The following is a 25,936-nucleotide window of genomic DNA, read 5'->3' as shown; positions in this document are numbered from 1 at the left end:
AGGCATAACGTACCAGAACCTGCAGAGTGAAAGGAACTATACATTCCTAACTGCCTTACCTGTTGTGGGTTTTTTTTTCATATTTTGATGTGGACCGTTTTTAAAGTCTTTATTTGTTACAATATTGCTTCTGTTTTATGTTTTGTTTTTTTGGCTCTAAGGCATGTGGGATCTTAGCTCCCCAACCAGGGATTGAACCTTCACCCCATGCATTGGAAGGCGAAGTCTTAACCACTGGACCGCCAGGGAAGTCCCTCTGCCTCACCTGTTTGAATGGTGCAAAACCCAGTTGAGTCTTGGAGGATGACGGTGGGTTATCGCGCACTTAATCAGGTGCTCATGTCCGTCGTAACTGTAGTTCCACATGTGGTATCTTTTTTAAAATTTTTTAAATTAATTAATTAATTTATTTATTTTTGGCTGTGTTGGGTCTCCATTTCTGTGCGAGGGCTTTCTCTAGTTGTGGCAAGTGGGGGCCACTCTTCATCGTGGTGCGCGGGCCTCTCACTATCGCGGCCTCTCTTGTTGTGGAGCACAGGCTCCAGACGCGCAGGCTCAGTAGTTGTGGCTCACGGGCCCAGTTGCTCCGCGGCATGTGGGATCTTCCTAGACCAGGGCTCGAACCCGTATCCCCTGCATTGGCAGGCAGACTCTCAACCACTGCGCCACCAGGGAAGCCCCCACATGTGGTATCTTTACTGAAGCAAATCAGCATTGCTCTACCACCGAGTGTACAGCTGTTGACCTGGCCTATATTGATAATTTCCCCCATTTCTATCAGTAAAGATGATCAGAAACAACTCATTCTCTTGTGGTAGGAGCATCAGCACACCTACATCACCCATCTGTCCTGCTTTGGTCCTGAGATAGACCAGAGGGAATTGAATGTCTTAATATCACATCAGGTACCACTTCACGTTGATGACATTTTGCTAACTGGAACTGATGAGAGGAAGTAGCAAGGGTGAGAGGGTAAGAGATAAGCCCCACAAGAGTTTGGAGACCTACCATACTGATAAAGTTTCTAGAGATGCAGTAGCTGAGATATGTCAGAATATCCACTCTAAAGTGAAAATATACTGTGACACTTTGTAGCACCCATTTCAAAGAAACAGACATAACCGTTGATGGACTTTTTGCTTTTTGAAGGCTACATATAGAATATGTAAGCATGATCTTGTAACATGATTATTGAGTAATGCTTAAGATGGCCAGTTTGCGGGGAAGAGCAGGTGGAAAGAGTAAAGAACAAGAAGGTCTACTGCTTAGACTTCCATATCATGTCCAGGAAGTAGTTCAAGCTGTCTTGTCACTTATGCTGTATGTCAAGATATGCAACGGTATTTCCTGTGTGTGAGGCAGATAATATATTTTACAGCACCTGAAAAATCCCAAAGAAAGACTCACTGCATGGTCCCTTGGGTTTGGGAATGAAGCCATGCCCTCTTCTGCCAGCAACTAGCCTCAAGTTGGTTAGCAGTTCCCGGCCTCCTATTGACCCTGGTAGAAATTAAGTGCTTGACCACCACGTGACTGCCCATCATCACTGTTTCTTCCCAATCCACCGTCCCTGTGTGGAGCTCTAATACATTTGGTTATTTACGCGTGTATTATGCAAATCCATCTGCAAACCAGACCTACCCTTTTTGTTAACTTTTCATAGGGAACCCTCATGAGGCCACAGGTGTGTGTTGAGGGCAAAGCAGTAGACACAGAAATAGGCACAGTTTCCAGGTGAGGAAGTGACCCAGCTACCTGTGCAATTAACTTGTGCCTGTTCTGATATATACCATTTCCAAGGGATAATTTAATATTACTGTTAATATCCAATCTTATGATTTGGAAGATCAGGAAAAAACATTCAGCTGATGGTGGGCAGCTTGGGGTGGCTAACATTTTACCTTTCAGGTGTTGACATCACTCAACATATATGGCAGCTCGTGGAACTTTGTTGTCCCCGGCATTGAGAACACATTTATTTTACTTGAATGACAAACAGGTAAGTGAAGGTTTGGAGGGGACAGAAAGAATGAACAGTACTGGACACTTTCATTGTACATCTAAACCCACTCTCTGCCTTTCTTCCATCTGCCTCTACCCTGGGAGGCTGAACTAGCTGGACTTCGTCCATGGCTCCCTTGCCATCTGCCTTCTGGTTGTTTCACATAAATGGGAAGCATTGGCGGGAGACTGGACTGGAGAACAGAGTGAAATCAGGGTACTTATTTCCTGGATTCCTCTGTGATGGGTCGTTATATGTTGAAGTAAGCTTCTCTACCAAGACCACAGCCCCTGTCAGGAAACCCTCTGCTACAACAACAGCTACTATCTCTGGGTTCTGGTCAACTTTTCCTCTCCTTAACCTTCAGTCCTGAGGGTAGTAATGGCTCCTCCATCTTGCTAGTTGAGAGCGTTTCAACGATCGCTCTTGGTTTCCTGTAACCCTGCTTCCATATTTATAAGCAGCCTCTTCATTAAACTTGCCTCAGTTACCCACTTGAGTATGGCATCTGTTTCCTGCTAGAGTGTAAGTGATATACATTCAGATCAGATTCTCAGAGCAAAACTTCAAGTAATTAGAAATCAGCAACAAGCACAGACTTAAATGGACTCAAATTACTCAAGATAATAAGTTATTCCCATAGGAAACTAAGACATATTTGGAACTGAATAACAAGAAGTGTTCTACATCATAGTCATCTATGGTAGGACCAAAAAAAAAGGGAAATATGTGCATTAATAAAAGAAAAAGATTAAAAGTAAATATCTGAAGAACTTAAAAGCTTAGAATAAGCTTTTAAAGATAGGGCAGACATCATAGGTAGGAAATTAATAAAATGGAAAAAGAAAAAAACAAATGAGCTTCAACAAAAGAAAAATTTGCTTTTTTAAAACCTCTAAGAAGAAAGATCAAGAAGAGAGAAGAAAAGGAACAAAAAATTTCTTACTAGCTATCAGGACTTACAAAACTGTAGTAATGAAAACACTATGATATCAATGCCAACATATATAACAGAAAAGAATAACTATTAATTACGGAACATTGATAAATGACATTGCAAATCAGAGAAGAAAAGCTAAGCTATTCAATAAATAGAGCTGGGAAAATTGTTTATGCATACATAAAAAAGCTGATACCTACCTCACACCACAAAAAGAGAAAAAATTTAATGAATTAACTATCAATATATAAAAATCAAACCCCCAAATCCTACCAAAAAATAAAGACAATGCCTTGGGGAAAAGAAGAAAGTATTAAACAAGTGACAAAAATCACAATCAATGAAGAAAAAGATGGATAAGTTTAAATATATATATGTGCATATAAAGCATGAATAATATATATAATGTTTGCAGAACTGTACATGTATTATATAATCATCATAAAAAGGTATTTATTCACCCAAGAAAGTAAGCCACTACCATGTGCTGATAACTCTCCAAACTGCTATAGATCCTACAGCAAAGCTGACGTGATCTCTGCCCTGGACAGTATGTTGGCAGATAAGCAAACAGGTTGAACAACGCTGCACTTAATAACACAATGAAAATATTACTGTTACTATCATCCACACCATCATAAAGGAGCTTATTTCCAGACAAATTATTAATCAATGTATCAATGTAGTTGTGGTGAGATATGGCAGACCGGGGGGTGACCGATTCTCCTAAGACATTTACCCTGTTTGTTTAGTCATTCAGTAAGTATTTATTGACTGACCCTTGAATGCCACTGTAATAAGCCCTGGGATAAAAGGTGAATAAGAAACAATTTCTCCTCCAAGCAGAAAATCCCTGAGATCACCGCTGGGTAGAAGCAGACGCATAAACAGGAAGGTACAGTATCTTGTAACGGGCATTATGGTGGGGGGAACTTATGGTGCTATGGGGGCATATTGAAGCACCTACCCCAGACTCTGGGGAAAGGGGTAGGTGGGTTTATGGTGGTACTTCAAAGCCCAACAGTGAAGGCAAGGAAAATATTTTAATTCAGATAACTGAGTGAATCATAAGTCAGAATTCTAAATGCATACATTGCTATAAAATTATAATCGTGTGTTAAAGGCTGTCATTCCAGTTTTGAGCCAAGAAAGGTCAGAGGTTCAGAACAAAACAGGTATTTCAGAGACCTTAACAACAAAAGTTGCTACAGCAGGAGTTTTCTGAGGTAAGGACAGTGCAGCAGCAGAGTAACTATTGTTTCTTGGAAAAGCATAAACTAAGAGGCAAAAATCTTGAGTCTCTGTCCTGATTTTGCTGCACACTCACTTTCTAAAGCCTAGAGTAAGCCAATTATCCTCCAGCATTTGGGAATAACATCACAAACGTAATGTGTTTATTATGAGAATTAGAGCATTAAGGTTAAAGTGCTTAATAAAGCAGTACACGAATATTATTATTAAGTGGCATGTGCTTATGAAGACTCTAGCAGCATTTCTCACTGATGGAAATTACATCATCTTCATAATTGCTTCATTTTGTCTTTATTGAGGTATAATTTTCATATAATAAACTGCACACATCGTTAGTGGATCATTCATTGAGTGTGGCAATTTTATACATAATATAACTACAAACTTCAAAACATCAAAATGGAGCACCTTACCCTACCCGGAAAAGGTCGTCTTCCTATAAATTAATTCTACCAAAAAAAAAAAAAAAAAACCCACTACTGTCCTTATATGTAGAATCTAAAATACGACACAAATGAACCTAGCTACGAAACAGAAACAGACTCACAGACATAGAGAACAGACTTGTGTTTGCCAAGGGGGGAGGGGGGAGGCAAGGATTGGGAGTTTGGGATTAGCAGATGCGAGCTATTACATATAGGATGGATAAACAACAAGGCCCTACTGTATAGCACAAGGAACAATATTCAATATTCAATATCCAATATTCAATATTCACAATGGAAAAAATATGAAAAAGAATGTATATATAGGTATAACTGAATCACTTTGCTGTACAGCAGAAATTAATGCAACATTGTAAATCAACTATACTTCAATAAAATAAATTTTTTTAAAAAACTACTGTCCTGTTTATATCACCATGCTTATGAAGGATTTTAATCTGTATTTTTCTTTTCTAGTAATATCCCTGTCAGATTTCTGGTCTCATGGTTATACCGGTCTCATAAAAATACTGAGAAGTGTTTTCTCCTCCTCCCCTTTCTGGAAAAAAAATGTGCAATAATGGTAATATTTCTCTTTAAATGTTTGAAGGAATTCGCTAGTGAAGTCATCCTGGGCTCAAACTGTCTTTGTTGATATGTCTCTTTTAAAAATGTAAATATATAAGTATATATATATGTTTTCAGATTTCCTATTTCTTCTTGCGTTCATTTTAATCAAATTTGTTTATTTCACTTATATTGTTGACTTTATTGGCATATGTTGTTCATAATATTTCATTTTCATCTTTATTTTGTCTATATTTATTGATAGGTCCTTTTAAATTTTCTCATATTGATTACTTGTGCTTTCTTTCTTTTTTACTGATTAATCTAACATGGAGTTTATTAATTTTGTAAATCTTTTTTAACATATCCACTTTGATTTTGTTGATTTTTGTCTAGTTTTTATTTCATTGATTTCTGCTCTTAATTATTTTCTCTCTTCTATTAATTTTGAGCTTAAGATGCTCTTTTTTTCCTAGCTTCTAAACATGGAAGTTTGTTGGAAATGGGGGAAAGTAAAAAAATCAATACTATAAATTTCCTTTCCTTATAAATTTATTGGAAAACTATAAATTTCATCTCAGCACTGCTTTAGCTGAATATAAATTTTGTTATGTTGGGTTTTCATTATCATTCAGCTCCAAATATTCTTAATTTCCTTTGTGATATCTTCTTTGACTCATAGGATTTTCTTGTTGTTGCATAATTTTCTATTTGACTTTTTCTAGAGATTGTATTATTGTTGATTTCTAACATGTGTGGTCAGAGAATATACTTTCTATGATGTCACGCCTTTAAAACTAATTGAGACTTATCTTATGGCCCAGCATATGGTAATGTTCATGAATGTATCTGTTTTTGTACCCACTGTTCTATTCATGTTAGGTTAAGTTGGTTGAAGGTTATGTTCACATCTCCCACATCTTTATAACTTTTGCCTAGTTGTCTTATTAATTATTGACAGGGATTTAAAACCTCCAACTCTGGTTATGGATTTATATATTTCTCCATTACATCTGTCAGTATTTGTTTTACATATTTCGAAGCTCTGTTATTAATGCATTCAAATATAAAACTGCTATGTCTTATTTCAATCTTAGAATTTCCATTATTTCTTTTTGTGGCTTTCATTTCTGATGAAATTCCTCATCTGCTTATGTATATCGTTCACTTTTTCTAATATATACTTTAACACATTTATTATGGTTATTTTATAGCCTCTGTCTGCTAATTCCATAATCTATATCTTTGGCTCTGAGTCTACTGACAAAAATTTTCTCTTGATAATGGATCACATTTTCTTGCCTCTTTGCTTGTCTCTTTAATTAAAATTTCACTCTGTACATCCCATGTAAAAGAATAATTGAGAATTAGATAGTATTTGCCCCTGAAAATGGTAGGACGCTGAGTCAAACATATCTGTAATTGGGCTGAGTCTGGGCTTTGTTGCAGCTTTAATTAGACTCATTCTACCCCTGGCTTCACATACTTTGAGGGCAGGGTCAAGACCGTCCCGTCAGCAAGGCTTAGAACCTGAGAATTGGAGAGATTCTGAGGCTCTAGACTTCACACTCGAGCAGCCACTTCCTGAGCCTTTGGAGGTCTCTCTCCATCCTTCTACAGGAGGAGCAGGCTTTGATTTGCTGCTGCCTCGCATCCAGGAGGAGCCTACTGTGCCCTAGGAATCTCCCCTGGCCGTCCTGCACATCCCCAAGCCTCCAGAAGGGCCCGGCCATGTACTTGGTCCAGGTACCATGCACGTCGGGAGTGCTTACTCAGCCTCCTGTTCTGTCCCCTGCCTCGGTGCTGCTACCATGCACCCAGTGAAGGTCCCATGAGAAGGATGTGGTACGTGGGTGGGGATTCACTCCAAGCCTGGGAATCCTCGGAATTCCAAACCATCCTCTTAGCCCACACGTGGCTGATGAAGAGTTGACTAAAAAGATGCACAACATGAGAGTTCTGAGTTAAGTTTTATTTGGGGCAAAATGAGGACTATAGCCCGGGAGACAGCCTCTTAGATAGCTCTGAGAAACTGCTCCGAAGAGGTAGGGGGGAAGGTCAGTATAGATGTGATTTTGGTGAAGGGGGGACGTGCAGCAAACACACACTTTGGCAGAAGGTGGCTTCTCGTCATGAGGACCAGATGTCTCCATTAATGACTTTAGTGCTTTTCTAGATACGAGGATATGCAAGAATTGCGCTCATAAAATCTTGTCCTGAAAATACCCAACTATCTGAAGGCCTGTTCTGCCAGTTTTTCCCAGAGCACAGAGGGCTTCCTTCCTGCTCTCCACCCTGAGCTCCTTTCAGGGGGTGTTGAAGGTCAGCGGCTGCAGCAGTACATGATTTATTCCTTGTAGAGGCAGATGGCAAGTGCCAATTTGTAGTTGGCAGAAGTTTAAAAGACAGGTGGGTGCCACATCCCACACATACTGAGTAAAGAAAAACGTGGCAGGGATGAAAGTACCCATGGTCTCTGCTAGGAAGGGCTTGTGTCTTACTGGAATTCAGTTCAGTTGGGTTTCCCTGTGTTCCCAGTTCTAGGTTGCCTTTAAACATGCATATGATTTTGTCACTTCTCTGAACTATTCTGATTTGTAAGGTGGGATCTCCTGCAACTCACTACATCCCAGCTGCTGAAGTGTCCATTTGAAGCTGTGTTCGTGTCTAGGGTGTGGATGTGAATAAATCATCCTTGGGGTCAGAAAGAAATAAACGCCAATTTAAATAGTTCTCTGGGTAAATTTTGATTTCTTCTGTTTTACACACACTGAAAATAAATGGTCTTTGCTACTGCCCATGTTTCCACATGAAGTGATTCAGACCGTGTACTGCCCGAAGCTTCCAAGCCTAGGAGACAAGTGGAGGTTGAAACACAACCTCAGCTTTTTTCTCCCGGTTTATCCTCTCAAATGAAAATCTGTTCTTAATTCATCCATGGCTCCATGTGCAAAGGCGAGCAGCGACCCCAGTATCATTGTTCTGTCTACAGATCGATAAACTCGTCCCCCAAATCTGGGCATTATGGCTACTTGCAAGAATATTGCCTAAATTATCTAGAATAACTTGTCATGTTCTAAGGCCAGATGTTGAAAAGAAAAAAATTGACAAAGATACAGAGAAGACCCCAGGTACTAATGGAGAAGTCACTGACCTCTTTAGGAAGTTTCATGCAATGTAGCAGAAGCAACCTTTCCAAACAAGTTTCTTTTTCAATGAACTTTTTGACAATTTCTTTGCAATCTCATTCCTCTGAAGGAGTGTGAGTTTATCCCTATTTATATATTTTTTGGAGCATAAGTCCACATAACTATGAAATAAAACTTGATCCAAAATCTTCACTTAAATAAGATACAAATGAACTTATTTACAAAAAAAAAAAAAACAGACTCACTGACATAGAAAATAAACTTATGGTTACCTGGGGTGATGGGGGGGAGGGGGAGGGGGAAGGATAGATTGGGAGTTTGGGATTGACATGTACACACGGCTATGTTTTAAAAGGATAACCAACAAGGACCTACTGTATAGCACAGGGAGCTCTGCTCAATACTTTGTAATAACCTAAATGGGAAAAGAATTTGAAAAAGAATAAATACATGTATATGTATAACTGAATCACTTTGCTGTACAGCTGAAACTAACACAACGTTGTTAATCAACTGGACTCCAATATAAAATAAAAATTAAAAGAAAAACAAAAGAACACAAAATCTTCACTTCAGTTCGTTTATGTGTCTGTGCACAAACACATTATATGAAAGCCTGTCATTCGTTTTCTTTAACTGGTTCCATCAAAAAATATTGATTGAGTTCTTATAATCTGTATTCACTGTTGCCTCCCCAGTGCCTAAATAATTACCTGGCACAAAGTCCCTGTGCCTACTTTCTAGTGAAGAGACATCTACGAAGGATACGGAAAAATAAATAAACCTCATTTCTAGAAGTGATAAATATGATAACGGTATAGTTTCGTATTTCAACCAGAACACTCTTGAGAGTAATTAATGATTACATGAAGAAAGCAAGTGTCCCCAGGGATGGCCTGGGTATAAATAAGACATATGGAACTTAGGGGAAAGTTCTGTGGAAAAAAGGACATTGGGGTTATGGCTTGGACTTGAGAGGGAGTCAGGTGGAGTCCGAGTGGGTGGAGAGCAGACGTTAACAGGGGCTCAAGGGAAGCCCCGTGGAGGGGTGGCCTTCCATCCTAATCAGAATGATGACAGTGAGTCACTAACCAAAGCCCGGAGGAAGGGCAAGTTCGGGCAGGGCCATGGCAAGTGCAAAGGGTCTGAGGAGGAAACAAACCTGGTGTGTTCAAGACAGAGAAGGGAACAATGGGCTGCCATCAAGTGAAGGAGGCTGAAAGTGATGGGAGATGGATGGAGTCAAGAGAATCGGGCTCTGCCGTCCTTACGGGCCCTGCTGGGAGCTGGCAATTAACTCCACACAAAGGGGTGACTTGGCGAAGATCCAAATGAGAGAGATAAGTTCTCATCTAATTAGGGGGAAATATTCATGAGATTCACGTGCTAAGGTGATGCCCTTAAATGTCTAAACGCGGCAATCAGCTAACTTGCGGTCTCAAGAAATGTCAAGGTGAGGTGTTTTTTTCCCCACTAAAGTGAACTATTTTACCATGAGAATAATGCCTTACTTTTGCAAAAGTTTTCTTGCGGTGGTTATACGGAACTACATTTTTATTTATTTTATTTTATAAATAAAATAAAAAGGCTTTGGAAGGACCTGGAAGGGTTGTTTGGGTTTCCAGGTCCAGTCCAAGTTCAGCACAGAGTTCTGTGAATGCCTGGCTGGGAGAGGTGGTTACGAGGAAGGGGAATCAGGACAGGTGGACATTTCATAGGTCAGAAAGCATTTTGCCTATTAGTAGAAAGGCCTGCATTACGTTAAAAAAATCAATTGCAAAACACAATAAAGGAGGTGAGCCTTGACAACAGAATCAACTAAAACCTCCCACATTTTGGCAGTAAGTTCAGGATGTGATAACTTTCCTTAGATGTCAGTGCCGCCTTAGAGGGCAGGCAGAGACACCTCCCGCCCAGGTAACATGAAAGGGTCCTGCACTCTGCTTCGCTCAGACTACATCTGGAGCCGAGACTAATTAGAAACCAGAGTGGGAGTCATTCCACAAGGGAAAAGGTGAATGACATCATTTTGAACTCAGGAAGAGAAGGTGATCAGACACCGGCTCCAAATCCACCCAGGGCAGCCTTGCATATCTCGCTCCTCTGACTTGCTCTAAACCAGTGTTGGCACAATTAACCCAAAGGGTACAGGTGATTCTTCATGTCATCATATGTCCGGTAATCTTATCTCAGGATAAAATATGAGAAATGTGCTTCCATGATACTTCTTCTCACAAGTGCATACTTACCTACAGGTGGAAATTTCCAGGAAAGGAAAGTTAGGGATGAAAGTACCTCTAAATGGAGAGTCGGTGGGCCAGAGCCGTACCGCTAGTCTGAGCAGTGATGTTTCAACCATCACTTTTTACCCCTAGAACAATGCTATTGGGACCCAGAGGTGTACAGTAGTCGCATGAGGAAGTGTCTGGGTTCGTAGCAGCTACCAGGAATCTCCGTGTCTCTGCTCTGAGCTGCTCCTTAAAAATGATGCCCAAGAGGTAAACACTGGGTCATCCAGCTGTCAAGAATTCTGAGAGCTGGGACCGCCTCTTCAAGGGAGTGAGACACGGAGAAACACAAGGATGATGGTAATGAAATAAAACTAATAAAATGAGCAGCTCCCAAAGAGTTCTTAATGTCAGACATTGAGCCAAGCGCTTTGTGCTGTCACTTACCTTCATGTAAATCTCTAAGTGGCTTCTATCATTGCGGGCTTTTTACAGGCAAGGGAGCTGAGGCTAGGGTTAAGGACGTGTCTGGGAAGTGGGGCAATGACGATGTGGAATCTGGGCTGTCTGGCACCAAAGGCTGGACTTTTTTTCCTCATTTTATTTTATTTTTTATTGAAGTACAGTTGATCTACAATGTTGTGTTAGTTTCTGGTATACAGCAAAGTGATTCAGTTATACATATATATACATTCTTTTTCATATTCTTTTCCATTACAGTTTATAGCAAGATACTGAATATAGTTCCCTGTGCTATGAAGTAGGTCCTTGTTGTTTATCTATTTTATATATAAGAGTGTGTATCTGTTAATCCCAAACTCCTAATTTATCCCTCCCCTACCTTTCCTTTTGGTAACCATAAATTTGTATTCTGTGCCTGTGAGTCTGTTTCTATCTTATAAATAGGTTAATTTGTATCATGTTTTAGATTCCACATATAAGTGATATAATATTTGTCTTTGCCTTGCTTAGTATGATAATCTCTAGGTCCATCCATGGTACTGAAAACAGTATTATTTCATTCTTTTTTATGGCTGAATAACATTCCACTGTGTATATGTACCACATCTTCTTTATCCATTTGTCTGTTGATGGACATTTAGATTGCTTCCATGTCCTGGCTACTGTAAATAGTGCTGCTATGCACATTGGGGTGCATGTATCTTTTCAAATTATAGTTTTGTCTGGATATATGCCCAGGAGTCGGATTGCTGGATCATATGGCAACTTTATTTTTAGTTTTTTAAGGAACCTCCATACTGTTCTCCATAGTGGCTCTACTAATTTATATTCCCACCAACAGTGTAGGAGTGTTTCCTTTTCTCCACACCCTCTCCAGAACTTATTATTTGTAGACTTTTTAATGATGGCCATTCTGACCAGAGTGAGGTGATACCTCATTGTAGTTTTTGTTTGTTTGTTTGTTTTTTGGGTTTTTTGGTTTTGTTTTTTTATTTATTTATTTATTTTTGGCTGCATTGGGTCTTCATTGCTGTGCGCAGGCTTTCTCTAGTTGCAGCGAGCGGGGGTTACTCTGTATTGTGGTGCGCAGGCTTTTCATTGCAGTGGCTTCTCTTGTTGTGGAGCACAGGCTCTAGGCATGCGGGCTTCAGTAGTTGTGGGGCTCTAGAGCACAGGCTCAGTATTGTGACGCACGGACTTAGTTGCTCTGCGGCATTTGGGATCTTCCCGGACCAGGGTTCGAACCCGTGTCCCCTGCATTGGCAGGCAGATTCTTAACCACTGCACCACCAGGGAAGTCCCCCTCATTGTAGTTTTGATTTGCATTTCTCTAATCATTAGCGATGTTGAGCTTCTTTTCATGTGAAAGGCTGGTCTCTCAACCAGTACAAAATTGAGCCCCCATTGAGACTGAGGAGGGATGGCCGAGGACAGAAATCACATGGACCAGAGCCACTGCCAAGTCCTTCACTCGGACTCCAGTGAAAGGCCAAGCAACCAAGTGTCTTTTTCTGCCGTTGCAATATCTTCACTCTAAGGCCAAAAAGGAATTTTTATCATTTTATATTTCTCACTAACAAGTAAATATACCAATTTCCCTCCAGAGAAATCCTCATGGATTTGTCCCATAGATACTAGCTAGGGCTTAATTCAATCACAACAATCCTTAGAGAATTGTGCAGGCCAGCTGAAAAGCAAAGATATTACATTTATATGCGTAACATCTATCAAACCTATAGCTCTTAAGATATTAAAAGCTCTATCCTTAGTAATATAGTCTCAGATGGATTTTAAATAAACATTAAAAATATATGTAGACAAACTTCCCGTTATAAGAGTAATGAGTCCTGGGGATCTAATGTACAGCACAGTAATTATAGTTAACAATATTGTATCATATATTGAAAATTTCTAAGCAAGAAGATAGTAACTGTTTTCACCACAAAAAAGAAATGGTAATTATGTGACGGGATGGAAGTGTTAGCTAATGCTATGCTGGTAATCATTTTGCAATATGTAAATGCACCAAATCAACCCACTATACACCTTAAACTTATCCAATGTTATGTGTCAATTATGTCTCAATAAAGCTGTGGGCAAACCTAGGGGCAAGATGGGAATAAAGACGCAGACCTACTAGAGAATGGACTTGAGGATACGGGGAGGGGGAAGGGTAAGCTGGGACAAAGTGAGACAGTGGCATGGACATATATACACTACCAAATGTAAAATAGATAGCTAGTGGGAAGCAGCCGCATAGCACAGGGAGATCAGCTCGGTGCTTTGTGACCACCTAGAGGGTTGGGATAGGGAGGATGGGAGGGAGGGAGACGCAAGAGGGAAGAGATATGGGGATATAAGTATATGTATAACTGATTCACTTTGTTATAAAGCAGAAACTAACACACCATTGTAAAGCAATTATACTCCAATAAAGATGTTTAAAAAAAAAGCTGTGGGCAAATAATTTAAAATACAGAAATGATTTAAATATATATGTAGAAAAGAAAGCCTACAAGAAGTTATAAACAAAAAATATTTGAGTAGGTGCTAATTATTTTTAAAATGGATAATAAACAATCCCTATTCCAAGGCAACGATTAAGCATTAAAAATGGTAGCTTAGGTGGAAAGCATGTCTTTTCTAAAAATGACGAAAAAGTATCTCCTGTTTGAAATGCTCTTGTAAAAGAGGTAAAACCTGCTTCTCCTCCCCTTGAACCTGGGCAGGCTCAAGGCTCACCCGGAACCAGCAGACTCACTCAGAAGCGAAGGATGGCATGGAAGCTTCCGGGTGATTTTTTCTGCAGTGTTGGATAACTGGACCTGGAGGTGTTGTCCTCACTCCCCACAGAGCAATGAAATAACTTTCCCAAGGACACACAATTTTATTGAATGCCAGGTTAGAAACCAGATCTCTTGATACTTAAGCCAACGTTATTTCCACTACGGCCTCCCCTGCCACCAAAACTCTTTGCAACTGATTCCTCCGATGTTTACCACTGAATTAACTGGATTTTGAGTTAAGTTACCTGAGTGTTTGAGCAATATATTCTCTTGCCGTACTTTGTTGGCCGTATGTAAATTTTATGCAATGATAATCCATTATAAATAGGGGGGATTAAAAAAATATGTCATTGCCTTAGTTCTTCCATACATTTTTCCCCAAAAGAGACCCATGTCAGTCATTCATAATAAAGCTCCGTTTTGCCTTTATCGTAGTTCCAGTGAGTTGCTATTAATTTTTAAAAAGCAAGACATTAACCTCTTATCTTTTGAAATGAAAGAAATGGGAAGGAACTTCAAGATTGAAAATGACCTCGACGGAATACATTAAACAGAATATGAAACGGCCAGACTTTAACAAATGTAATTTAGAGAAAACTGCTGATCAAAACATATCATTTCTCCTATTGATTTCTTCCTTTCTTGATTCTCTGTTTAGGCAAAGGAAGAAAAACTGGAACAGGAGAAGCAGAGATTTCAAAGAAGGGCTAGCTTTAGGCAGAGGTGAGCTACAGTTTGTTATGACAGGTGAATGTCAACAGAGGAAAAGCAGAAAAATAGCCAAAAACTGAGAAGGAAAAGCAACAGACCCAGAACAAGAGATGAGAAATGTCAACTCTATGCTTTGTTTTCTTATTTATAATAATTACAGACATATATATGTATACACATATATACGTGCATATACACAGTCTATACACCCACACACACACACACAGACTGAAGTTTCCTTTATTTTTTTCATTTTTATTGATTTATTGATTTTAATTTTACATACATGTACTGTAATTAATTTTATATACAGAAACCAGGAGTAAGTATTGCTTGTTTGTATCAACTGTATTTTTTTAAAAACTTCCTTGATTTTATTTTATTTATTTGATTTTTTAAAAAATTTTATTGGAGTATAGTTGATTTACAATGTTCTGTTAGTTTCAGGTGTACAGCAAAGTGATTCAGTTATACATATACATATATTCATTCTTTTTCAGATTATTTTCTCATATAGGTTATTACAGAATATTGAGTAGAGTTCCCTGTGCTATACAATAGGTCCTTGTTGGTTATCTATCTTACAATATAGTAGGGTGTGTATGTTAATCCCAAGCTCCTGATTTATCCCTCCCCCCGCCAAGTTTCCCCTTTGGTACCCATAAGTTTGTTTTCGATATCTGTCAGTCTGTTTCTGTTTTGTAAATAAGTTCATTTGTATCATTTTAAAAAATTAGATTCTACATATAAGTGATATCATATATTTGTCTTTCTCTGTGTGACTTACTTCACTTAGTATGATGATTTCTAGGCCCATCCATGGTGTTGTAAATGGCATTATTTCATTCTTTTTTATGGCTGAGTAATATTCCATTGTATATATGTACCACATCTTCTCTATCCATTCATCTGTCAATGGACATTTAGGTTGTCTCCATGTCCTGGCTATTGTAAATTGTGCTGCAGTGAACATTGGGGTGCATGTATCTTTTTGAATTATGGTTTTCTCCGGATATATGCCCAGGAGTGGGGAAGTTTCCTCTAAATCCCTTCATGCGATGAATGAGGACACTGAGCCTGGAGGTGATTTGAATCCGCGGCCCCCAGTCACACTGCTATTCAGTGGCAGCCAGAGAAGACCCCGTTCTCAGACTGGTGTGCTCTTGGCTTCACCGTGGTCTGGCCAAGTGCATTATCTGTTACTAGAAAATGCTCCAGCCCTGCTTCCTCCACTGGCAAGGGGCTGTGGGTGCCCTGGGCACAGGACTCCATCCCTGAGGGGAGGCTGTATGTGCCTCAAGCCCGTTGTTCTTACCCTCATCGGTGAGGGTCCGTCTGTGTGTTTCTTTTTCTGCACCAGGGCTACCACACTGTCCAGCATGGTAGGAGCTTGATAAGCATCTGCTTAATGGGTTAATAAAAGTAAACAGCTCTTTCACCTATATTAGTGTTTGGCTGAATGTCTGACACCAAGTAATGGTGGAGGAATAGAGTTATGACCAAGACAAAGTTGCCCATAAATGTCATCTTCTGCCTTCTGGCCTTACAGTTTTTCCAGCTCAGAGCCTTTCCATGTGCATCCTGAGGGGAAGACTGAAATTCAGTGATAATAGAAATAAGAATGTTACTTCGGAAAAGACAAAATCTCTAATTCAAAAAGATACACGCACGCCAATGTTCATAGCAGCACTATTTACAATAGTCAAGACATGGAAACAACCTAAATGTCCATCAACAGATGAATGGATAGAGAAGATGTGGTACATAGATACAATGGAATATTACTCAGACATAAAAAAGAATGAAATCTTTCCGTTTTCAGCAACATGGATGGCCCTAGAGATTATCATACTAAGTGAGGTCAGAGAAAGACAAATATATGATATCACTTATAGGTGGAATCTAAAAAATAACACAAATGAACTTATTTATAAAACAAAAATAGACTCACAGATAGAAAACAAACTTAGGGTTCCCAAAGGGGAAAGGAAGGGGTGGGATAAATTAGGAGTTTGGGATTAACAGATACATACTACTGTATATAAAATAGATAAACAACAAAGACCTACTGTATAGCACAGGGAACTATATTCAATATCTTGTAATAACCTATAATGGAAGAGAATATGAAAAAGAATATGTATATACAGATATACACACATAACTGAATCACTTTGCTATACACCTGAAACTAACACAACATTGTAAATCAACTGTACTTCAATTTTTTTAAAATTAATTAATTAATTTTATTTTTGGCTGTGTTGGGTCTTCATTTCTGTGCGAGGGCTTTCTCTAGTTGCGGCGAGCGGGGGCCACTCTTCGTCGCGGTGCGCTGGCCTCTCACTATCGCGGCCTCTCTTGTTGCGGAGCACAGGCTCCAGACGCGCAGGCTCAGTAGTTGTGGCTCACGGGCCTAGTCGCTCCGCGGCATGTGGGATCCTCCCAGACCAGGGCTCGAACCCGTGTCCCCTGCATTAGCAGGCAGATTCTCAACCACTGCACCACCAAGGAAGTCCTGTACTTCAATTTTTTAAAAAAGAAGAATATTAGGCTGCTGCAGCTCTAGCAGCAACAGGCAAATCTCCAAATACTTGAAAATAGCTTAAGAAATTTGTGGTACCCTGATGACATATAAACACAATCAGAATGTATGTAGAGTGTACGAAAAAAATATGAAAACAGATACCCTGCTATTTCCTCCAGTTGGTTGTGTGTCAAAGAGGCGGATATTAGGCTATAACCCGTATCTACCGTTTACAGGTCTCTGTTCCTTACCTACATCTTTATTATACACCTACAGCAGGCAGCTCGGAGAAGCTCTCACCTTGGAAAAGAGACATCACAGAAACTACACACATACACACCAAAAACCCAACCACAAATAGATTCTGAATTTCCTTTTGAAAGTCAGTGCATATTTTTCCCTGAATCCCCTTGACATTATATTTACACTTATAATTAACATGTTATAATGTGCAATTAATTGGAGAAGATGGGAAAATGGTTTCCCCAAATCCAATATATTAAATTGAGCATTTCTATCTAGTTATTGCAGGAAGAAATATTACTTATAACAACCGGCATCGTATCAAATAATGGATTCTGCAACATCTCCAAGTAGGAGAAAAAAGTTCTTTAGGGAGAAAGTAGAAGTTTAAAAGTGTGATGGAATAACCTCCATGATTACATTTCCAGGAGAAAACATTTCACTTTCTTTAGGTTGACAGAAGCAAGATGATGCATTTCTGGGAGTAATGAATCTCTCCTCCATCTGCCAGATGCTTGCCTAAACAGGGTAAATTTTCTTTCTTACCTGACAGTTACATGGCCGCATAATTAGGCAGAGAAATTCTCCCAAAGGATCACAGACACTGCAGAGAGGGGGATTAGGCAGATATTACCAAGTCCTTGGCTCTGGAATGCCATGCCGGCCAGCTTGGCTGCACTGTTTTGCCTTCACCCTGATTTCCACAATCCTCTTCTTGACTTTTTCCAGCCCACCATTCCTGTTTTAGCCTTTATTTTCCAAGCTCAGGGTTATTCCTTATTACCTTGGTCATGAGCCCCTGGCTACCTACTTAAGCATCTCTAAGATGGCTGTAAGAGACCCTTTGTACAAGACACGTTTTTATTCCATAATATTCCACAATATCAACCTCATTCCTCAGCCTCAGCCATCCCTAGCTTCCCTTTCTTCTATTGAGGCAGATTTAATCTCCATAAACTGACAACTCCAGCTATGGCACCATGTTGCTCAGGTGACTTATAAGGCAGAAACTCCCTGGAACAGGAGCTATGAATAAAGTTGTGGCTAAGCTGCCATCTTTCAGGGGCGTTTTAGAAAACTTCTAATAGTGGGAAGTACGTCGTAATACACGTCTCCTGAGATGGCCTACTTCTCACGCTTCAGTCCTAATTGTCTGTTATGAATCCATGGCTTTATCTAAATCCTATTTCTTCATTTACTTCATAGGCACACTTAGAAAGCATACTATCCACATCATTTCATGGGCGAGACGAAGAGTCTGAGTGACCCTTTGAGCTGAGAAAGGAATTAAGAGTTTGGGAGACAGAGGGTATTCCCCTCCGAGAACACCATATCAAGAAGCTGGCTCAAAGACTATACCCCAGATTTCCAGGACCTCTCATGACCCCACCACTTCCACACCCGACAGACTACCGTCATCTCCAAGGTTACAGCCCAAAGTTCTTCAGGAGGCAACATCACTGACCAGTGGATATGTCTAGCTTCAAGCAAGCAGCCTCTCTTGGCTGGGCCTCAGAGACCTTTTGTGGATGGGAGGACAGAAGACGAAGATAAGTCCTCTTCCAGCTTCCGTTGCTTTGATCGTAAGACAGTCTGCGACTAGTCTGGCTGGGATGTTCAAGCCCAAAACATACTTGAGTGTTTTTCCTAAAGGTGCATCTCTGGAAGACTCTTAGCATCATTACCTAATTCAAGGAGTTAGTTGGGTCATTAATTTCTCAAACTGTTTTGGTGCCTCAAGCCTCTCTTGATTAGCATTGCCCTTCTTTAGCCCATCACTTCCATCCACAGGGGAATGTCAGCTCATTCTTACCTGCTTCCGGGTACTGATGCACAAACCTTCAGGCAGACACAGGACTCGCCACCCTGGCAAGGCATCCATTCTTTCCACACAGCCTTCCTATGTGCCCCCTCCAAAAGGCACTGTCTGGGTGCTGCATTAGAGAACAACATGGATAAGTCTTGTTTTCTGATTTTTAGGACCTCATGGTGCAGGAGGAGAGGAAAGTCACTGAGGAAAGACCCGATAACACCATCAATCTTAAATGCCATGGAAGAATTAACCACCTGGTCACTCTGACATGAAACTAAGAACTACTTGTCCAGGCTGTGAAACACAAGATGGAATTACTTTTAATTTTCAAATGAGACATTTAGCCCTACTTTACTCGCTTCATTTCATGTGGTGGCTCATTCCCATCAAGCAATGCTCCTCATTTTTCTTACTCTGTTCCCTAGAAAACACCTGGAGCCCTCTCTCCCATCAATCAAGTAAAGTCTAGCCTCCTTTGGAAGTCTTGTTCAATATATTCTATAAATAACTTCTATAAATTTAGTCATCATTACTTCAGCACATACCGTTTTTCCCTCCCTTTAATTTATACAGCACTAAGTAAATGTAGTCTAACACTAAATTACAAAGGTTGCTTATGGTTTTCTATTTTACAGCAAGAATATAAAATTTGGATCAAAGGTCCCAGGATATGGTCCCTACTGATTGTTAAGCTAAATTGTTTAATATCTGAACTCTAGTTTTCCCATTTTTAAAATGCTGATGGCTTTAGCCCCTTCAAAGGAGCATTTAATTTATTTAACCAATTATTTTTGAATCTTACTTTCTCTCCAGTCAGCATCCTAGATCCTGAACTTGCAGTCTCTTCCTTCAATGCACTCAAGTAAACAACAATGAAAATATAGTGTGAAAGACCTCCAGACTCAGATCAAATATGTAAAGAGCTTGGAAGTCGTCACTTTTGTCCTTATAACCAGAAAAAGCTGGACATACTGAAAAATCAATGGTTTTTACTGGACCCATGAGAGAACTGAAGTGGCAGAGAAAACGCCCCCTCCTCCAAATCTGTGGATACAGAGAGTCACAGCTGAGATCTGTTACCTGCAGCCATAAACTGGCAGAACACCTAAGTGATAATTCTGATGGATTGCTGGAGGCTGTTACTGGCATAAGCGTAAGAAACTCCTTTAGGCTGAAGCTTGGAGGGAAGTGCAGCCACGCTTCCATGGGCTTTTCCTCCAGAAACTTCACCAGGTTCTCACAGAGAAGATTTGAGAAAGTTCCCCTCACAGCTCTGATGGGGGGAGAGGAGTAAACATTGCAAAATATGCCCAGACTGGTTTCACAACAAAAGCCTACTCTAGGGGAAAAAATTTTGTCAGAAATTTATCCCAGCAGGTGGAAGAGAATTCTGCCCACTCCAACCCCCTCCAGCCTTCTTTCTCACCTAATAGAGAAAAATAAATAAATAAATAAACATAATTGGAATGCTGGAAAAGGAAAAAAGGGAACAGAAGAAATATTTGAAGTAATACGGCAGAGAACTTTCCAAAATTAATGGCAGACACCAAACCACAGTTCCTGAAAACTCAGAAACACACAAAACAGGATAAATACATTCAACCTGGTAATATGATGACTCCAATACAGGTGACAAGCTTTATATATATATATAATGCAATATCTAAAGCAACCACTAAAAACCTATATAAACAGTTACACTCAGAAACACCATAGATATATCAAAATGAAATCCAAAAAAAAAAAAAATTCAATAAACCCATTGGAAGGCAGGAAAATGAAAACAGAGAAATGAAAGACAAAGAGGAGAAATGAAAGACAAAGAGAACAAATGAAAAACAAAAATAAAAGGGCAAGCTTATGCCCTAACATATCAATAATGACTCAAATGTAAATGCTCTAAATATAACAGTTTAAAGAAAGAAGTTGACAGTGTGGATTAAAAAAACATTACCCAACTATATGTTGTCTGCAATAAACTCACTTCAAATATAAACGTGCAGGCAAATTGAAAGTAAAAGAATGAAAAAAGATGTACTATGCAATCATTAATCAAAAGAAATCAGGAGTCTCTATATTAATATCAGATATTAGTAAACTTCAGACAAAACAAAATTAATAGACAGAAAGAGACATTATACAACAGTAAAAGGGTCAATCTACCAAGAAGACATATCAATCCTAATTGTGTATGCACCAAACAACAGAGCTGCAAAATATGTGAAGCAAAAACTGATAGAACTAAAGGAGAAACAGATAAATCTATAATTATAGTTGAAGACTGCAACACCCATCTCTCAACAATTGACATAACTAGACAGAAAATCAGGAAGGATACAGAATAACTCAACAACACCATCAAGCAACAAGATCCAATCAACATTTATATAATACTCCATCCAATAACAGTAGAATACATATTCTTTTCAAGTGTCCATGAAAAAACTGTACTAAAATAGACCTTATCTGGGACTTCCCTGGTGGTCCGGTGGTTAAGAATCCACCTTCCGATGTAGGAGACGTGAGTTTGATCCCTGGTTGAGGAACTAGGATCCCACATGCCACGTGGCAACTAAGCCCCCGTGCCACAACTAATGAGACTGCACACCGCAACTAGAGAAGCCCGCACGCCACATCAAAGAGCACACGCACTGCAACTAAAGATCCCGTGTGCCGCACTAAGACCTGATGCAGCCAAATAATAAAACTAAAAAAAAAAAAAATAGACCTTGTCCTGAGATGTAAAACAAACCTCACAAAATTAGAGGAAGTGAAGTCATAGAGTGTGTTCTCTGACCACAATGAAATCAAACTAGAAAAAAACATCAGACAGAAAAAAGGAAAATCTCCAAATACTCGGAAGCTAAATGGCACACGTCTAAATAATCCTTGGGTGAGAAGGAAGTCTCAAGGAAATTATTTTAAAATACATTGAACTGAAAGAAAATGAAAATGGCACAAATCAAAATTAGTGGGGCACAGCTAAAGTAGTAGTAGAGGGGACATTAACGGCATGAATGTCTGTATCAGAAAAGAGGAGAAGTTTCAAATCAATAATATAACCTCCCACTTCAAAAAGCTAGAAAAAGAAGAGCAAAATAAACCCAAAGGAAGGATGGAATGACTCTAAACAGAAATCAAGGCAATTCAAACCAGGAAAACAATAGAGAAAATAAATGAAACAAAAAACAAGCGAGGACGTGGAACTCTTTCGGTTCCATTTACAATCTCTCTCCTGACAGTAACCACCAGACTCCAATTACTTGCAAAACACCAACTGCCAGAAACTCTTGTTTCTCACCGTGGACCTTGCCTTAGCTGAGTTGAAGGAAATTATGCACACAAACCTGCTGGAACTATCACTCACCTGCTACACCTACTTTTAACAACCATTCAGACTTCAGGACAGCAAGAGATGACTGGGGAGTCTCTGAGGCAGAGAGCTAGCTGGCAGGTGCAGGTAAGACCTGGCAGGTGCAGGCAGAGGAAGGAAGAGAGGGAAGCTTCTTAAGACAAGCCTCCATCCTGCCCATCCAAATACAGCTAATGACCCACAAGACAAACAAACAAGTGTCCTGAACGTGAGCCTGTTGGCAAACATTGCTTCCAGAAAGAGAGGGTCTTGGCTAAAGCCAGGGGGGCTCCCCAGCATGTAAACCTGTGATGTCCAGGCCTGGGTCAGACAATGGTGTTCAGCAAGTAACATGACAGCAGGGAACGATGACAAGTGTTTTCTCTGTATAACGCTTGGAGTTTAATTTTTGCTCAGCCTACTGAGACGTCACAAGGGTACCACGTCAAGATGCAATAATTCCAGTCTGGCTACCACTGATACTAAAACATAATCCCTTGAAGTTTTCATAACCTACCACAAATCTTTTTGACCATAAGATGCCTACCTGTCATGGAGAGTCAGCAAGACTCCTCTGGTGAAGCTAAGTGGGAAATAAATGAGGGGTGTTCATTCAAGCCGTATTTGCCGTTCTTTCTGAGTTTTCATCATTGGAGTCTATAGTCTTTGAAGGTGCCGGAGCCAAAAGAAGTCTTAATCACAGTAAGAGAGCTGTATTGTTTAGATGACTTTTTTTTCTATGTCTTATATTTTATGGATACTTTGTTTTCCTTCAGCACCAGTCACGAGCCTTCCTCTTTCACTGGACTTGTGTATCGCAGTATCTGTTCTCCCTCTTCCCTGGGTGTCATGGGCTTTGTGTCCGCCCCCTCCAAATTCCTATGTTGAAGTTTTAACCCCCAGCGACTCAGAACATGACTGTATTTGGAAATAGGGCCTTGAAAGAGGTGTTTAAGGCAAAATTACGTCCTTAGTGTGGTTGATAATCCAGTCTGACTGGTGTCCTTATAAGAAGAGGAAATTTGGACACACAGAAAGAGGGCCAGGGATGTTGTGTAAAGAGGGACGGCCCTGTGAGGACCTGGTGAGGAGACGGCCACCTGCAAGCCAAGGAGAGGGGCCTCTGGGGGACCCGACCCGCTGATACCGTCACTGTGGGCTTCCAGCCTCCAGAACCGTGAAGAAATAAAGTTCTGTGCTATTAGTGATGGCAGCCCCAGCTGACAAATACTCCAGGGTTCCTTCCCAGAGAGGATAAGCAGAGACATCCCCTTTGAGAAGCTCAGTAAACTTGCCCTGATGCTCTCCCCACAAGTCTGAGCCCTTTCTCCCAAAACCATTACAAGAGTAAATCCCAATTCCCAGTGGAATTGGGGTGGGGGTGGGGGAAGCTCACCTCGAGGGCCTCATTAGTTGGGTTTTCCATTAATCCGTTTCCCTCCGACGTAATTCCTTTCCCCTCCCCTGCCCTTGTTCCCAGCTCTCTCGACTCTTCTACCCCTTCTCCACCGTACCTCTCACTTAGCGTTTCTATTTGTGGCTGAAATTTGTAGTTTGGTTATGATGGGACATTTTCAATTTTCACCAAATGTCTCTAAAATGATTTGAGGATTTTTTTCACACATTGTGCACCTTTAGTCTTCTGTAAGGGGTCTTTTCGCACGGACTTGTGAATATTGTTAACTGACTTTGTTCATCGTTTCCAATTACCGTTCTCATGGCCAAAATCAGAGGCACGGGTGACTTGCATCCTCCTCTACAAAAGTCCCAGAGGCTGGCACTCTGCTGAAATGACAGCCCTTTCCTCGCCAGGCTAAGATGGTCCACCACCCGTCCACCCCCTGAGCTGCCACGTGATTTCCCCATGGGAGCCTCCTCTCCCCTGCAAGAAGGGCCATGCTACCTTCCCCCCAACACGCATCTCTCTCTCACTCAGCTCCCACGCACGTGTGCCTACATCAACCCCAAAACATAGTCGTGTTCATCCAGAATAAGTCCATTTTCTAGAGTCTAGGCCAAAAAATGCTATGACTTTGCCCACGTTCACATAGCCCGAGAGTGGCAGATTGTGGGTTAAATCCCAGGTGAAACTTTAAAAAGACCCATTCGTTCTCATTGAGTATTCACCTCGCCTTTTCATTAGTAGTGCTGATTGACCCCTAAAGAACTATAGGATTTTTCTGACTGATTTAAGAGAAACACTTACCTTCACTCCAACCTAAAATCGGATGACTCTCTTCACATCATTCCCCTCCATGCTATCACAAAATAGCTGAGAAAGCCAAAAACAGCCAAAGTGTCTGGTGGCTTTGGTATTTGCCCATAACACAGGAATCTTAGCAGGTGTGAGTCATCTTTAAGAATTGTTGTTTCTTGCTTTGCTTTCTATATCAAAGGGGAAAAAAGAACTCTCCTGGCTGAGATTTGCATGGGAAAACAGCCTAGTTCTCTCTTTCCATAATCCTTTGAATAATTAAGACACAGAAGTTAAACACATTAACATTCCTTCGGGCCACAAGGCAACAATGAGGAGAAAGAAATGATTTTTTTTGAGATCCTCAAAGGATCTTAACATTGGAAAGAAAACCATTCCTGAAAAGTAACTTTCGAGCTGATACGTAGTCAAACCTTGATTTGATGTTGCCTGTTGAGCTAAGGTCTGTCTTTCCGGACGGAGATATTGTATCTCATTTGGAATTTGTGACAAGGGCCGACACCTATATACCTGCTTGTAGCGTGGAACAGTGGAGATGACAGAACATGGGGGGCAGTTGGAGCCCGGACTCTGGGGTAGATCTGCTGTGTTCTCAGGGCACACAGCCTTCTACAAACTCTGACCTTGCAAGTCAATAGCCTTTCTCGGGCTCCTCCTCTGTGGCATGGGGATAATAATAGCGCTGACTTGACTAGTGCTAATACTTGCTAACATGGGACCTGGTACAAATTTTAGTGCTGACTGTATCTGCTTAATGGAATAATTAAAAATGTGCATCCCTGACACGTGTGGAACGAAAGCAGAAGTGAGATTCAGCAGAGCCAGCTTCTAGACCCAGGTCTTCTGCAGGAAATGGAGCCGCTTTGCACCAGTCACTGTATCCTTGCGGGCCTCGCTTTTCCCATGTGTAAAATGAAGAACTTGAACTGGAAAATCTTGACTATTTCTTGTTCCTCATCCAAAGAGGCAACGCCAATGACTTTTATGGATGGTGTCCCGCGAATCTTTAAATGGCCTGTCTAAAAGGTTGCTGGAAGCTGAACAGCCCACAGACGTTCTAACCTAATAAAATTTGGACCCGGAGCTGAAGACTAATCAAACACAGTGGACACAGAGAAGAAAAGACACTAAGTTGTGATGTAGTTACTTATTTTTCATGCCTCTTGGAGAAATTCCATGCATAAAGAAATCGTTGGGACAGAGGCAGCTTCCGTTGCCATATTGATACAGAGTGTCTGCCATGAGTCAAGGGCAGGCCTCTGTGG

The 25,936-nt window shown here is 40.4% G+C and overlaps 1 long non-coding RNA gene across 2 annotated transcripts in view; it reads left to right on the top strand.

The window, feature by feature from the left end:
- The window catches only part of LOC309666398, a 191,824-nt gene extending 169,792 nt beyond the window's left edge, over nt 1-22,032 (top strand). For both annotated transcript variants that reach the window (XR_014267073.1, XR_014267074.1), the window contains one exon: nt 162-22,032. This is a non-coding gene — a long non-coding RNA (uncharacterized lncRNA). The remainder of the gene's footprint in view (nt 1-161) is intronic.
- The last annotated feature ends 3,904 nt before the right edge of the window (nt 22,033-25,936 follow it).

The sequence above is a fragment of the Balaenoptera physalus genome, assembly GCF_965194825.1.
Source record: "Balaenoptera physalus genome assembly, chromosome: 8".
Taxonomy (NCBI): Eukaryota; Metazoa; Chordata; class Mammalia; order Artiodactyla; family Balaenopteridae; genus Balaenoptera; species Balaenoptera physalus.
Note: the sequence above shows the minus strand (reverse complement) of the source record. Positions and strands in the feature narration are given on the sequence as shown.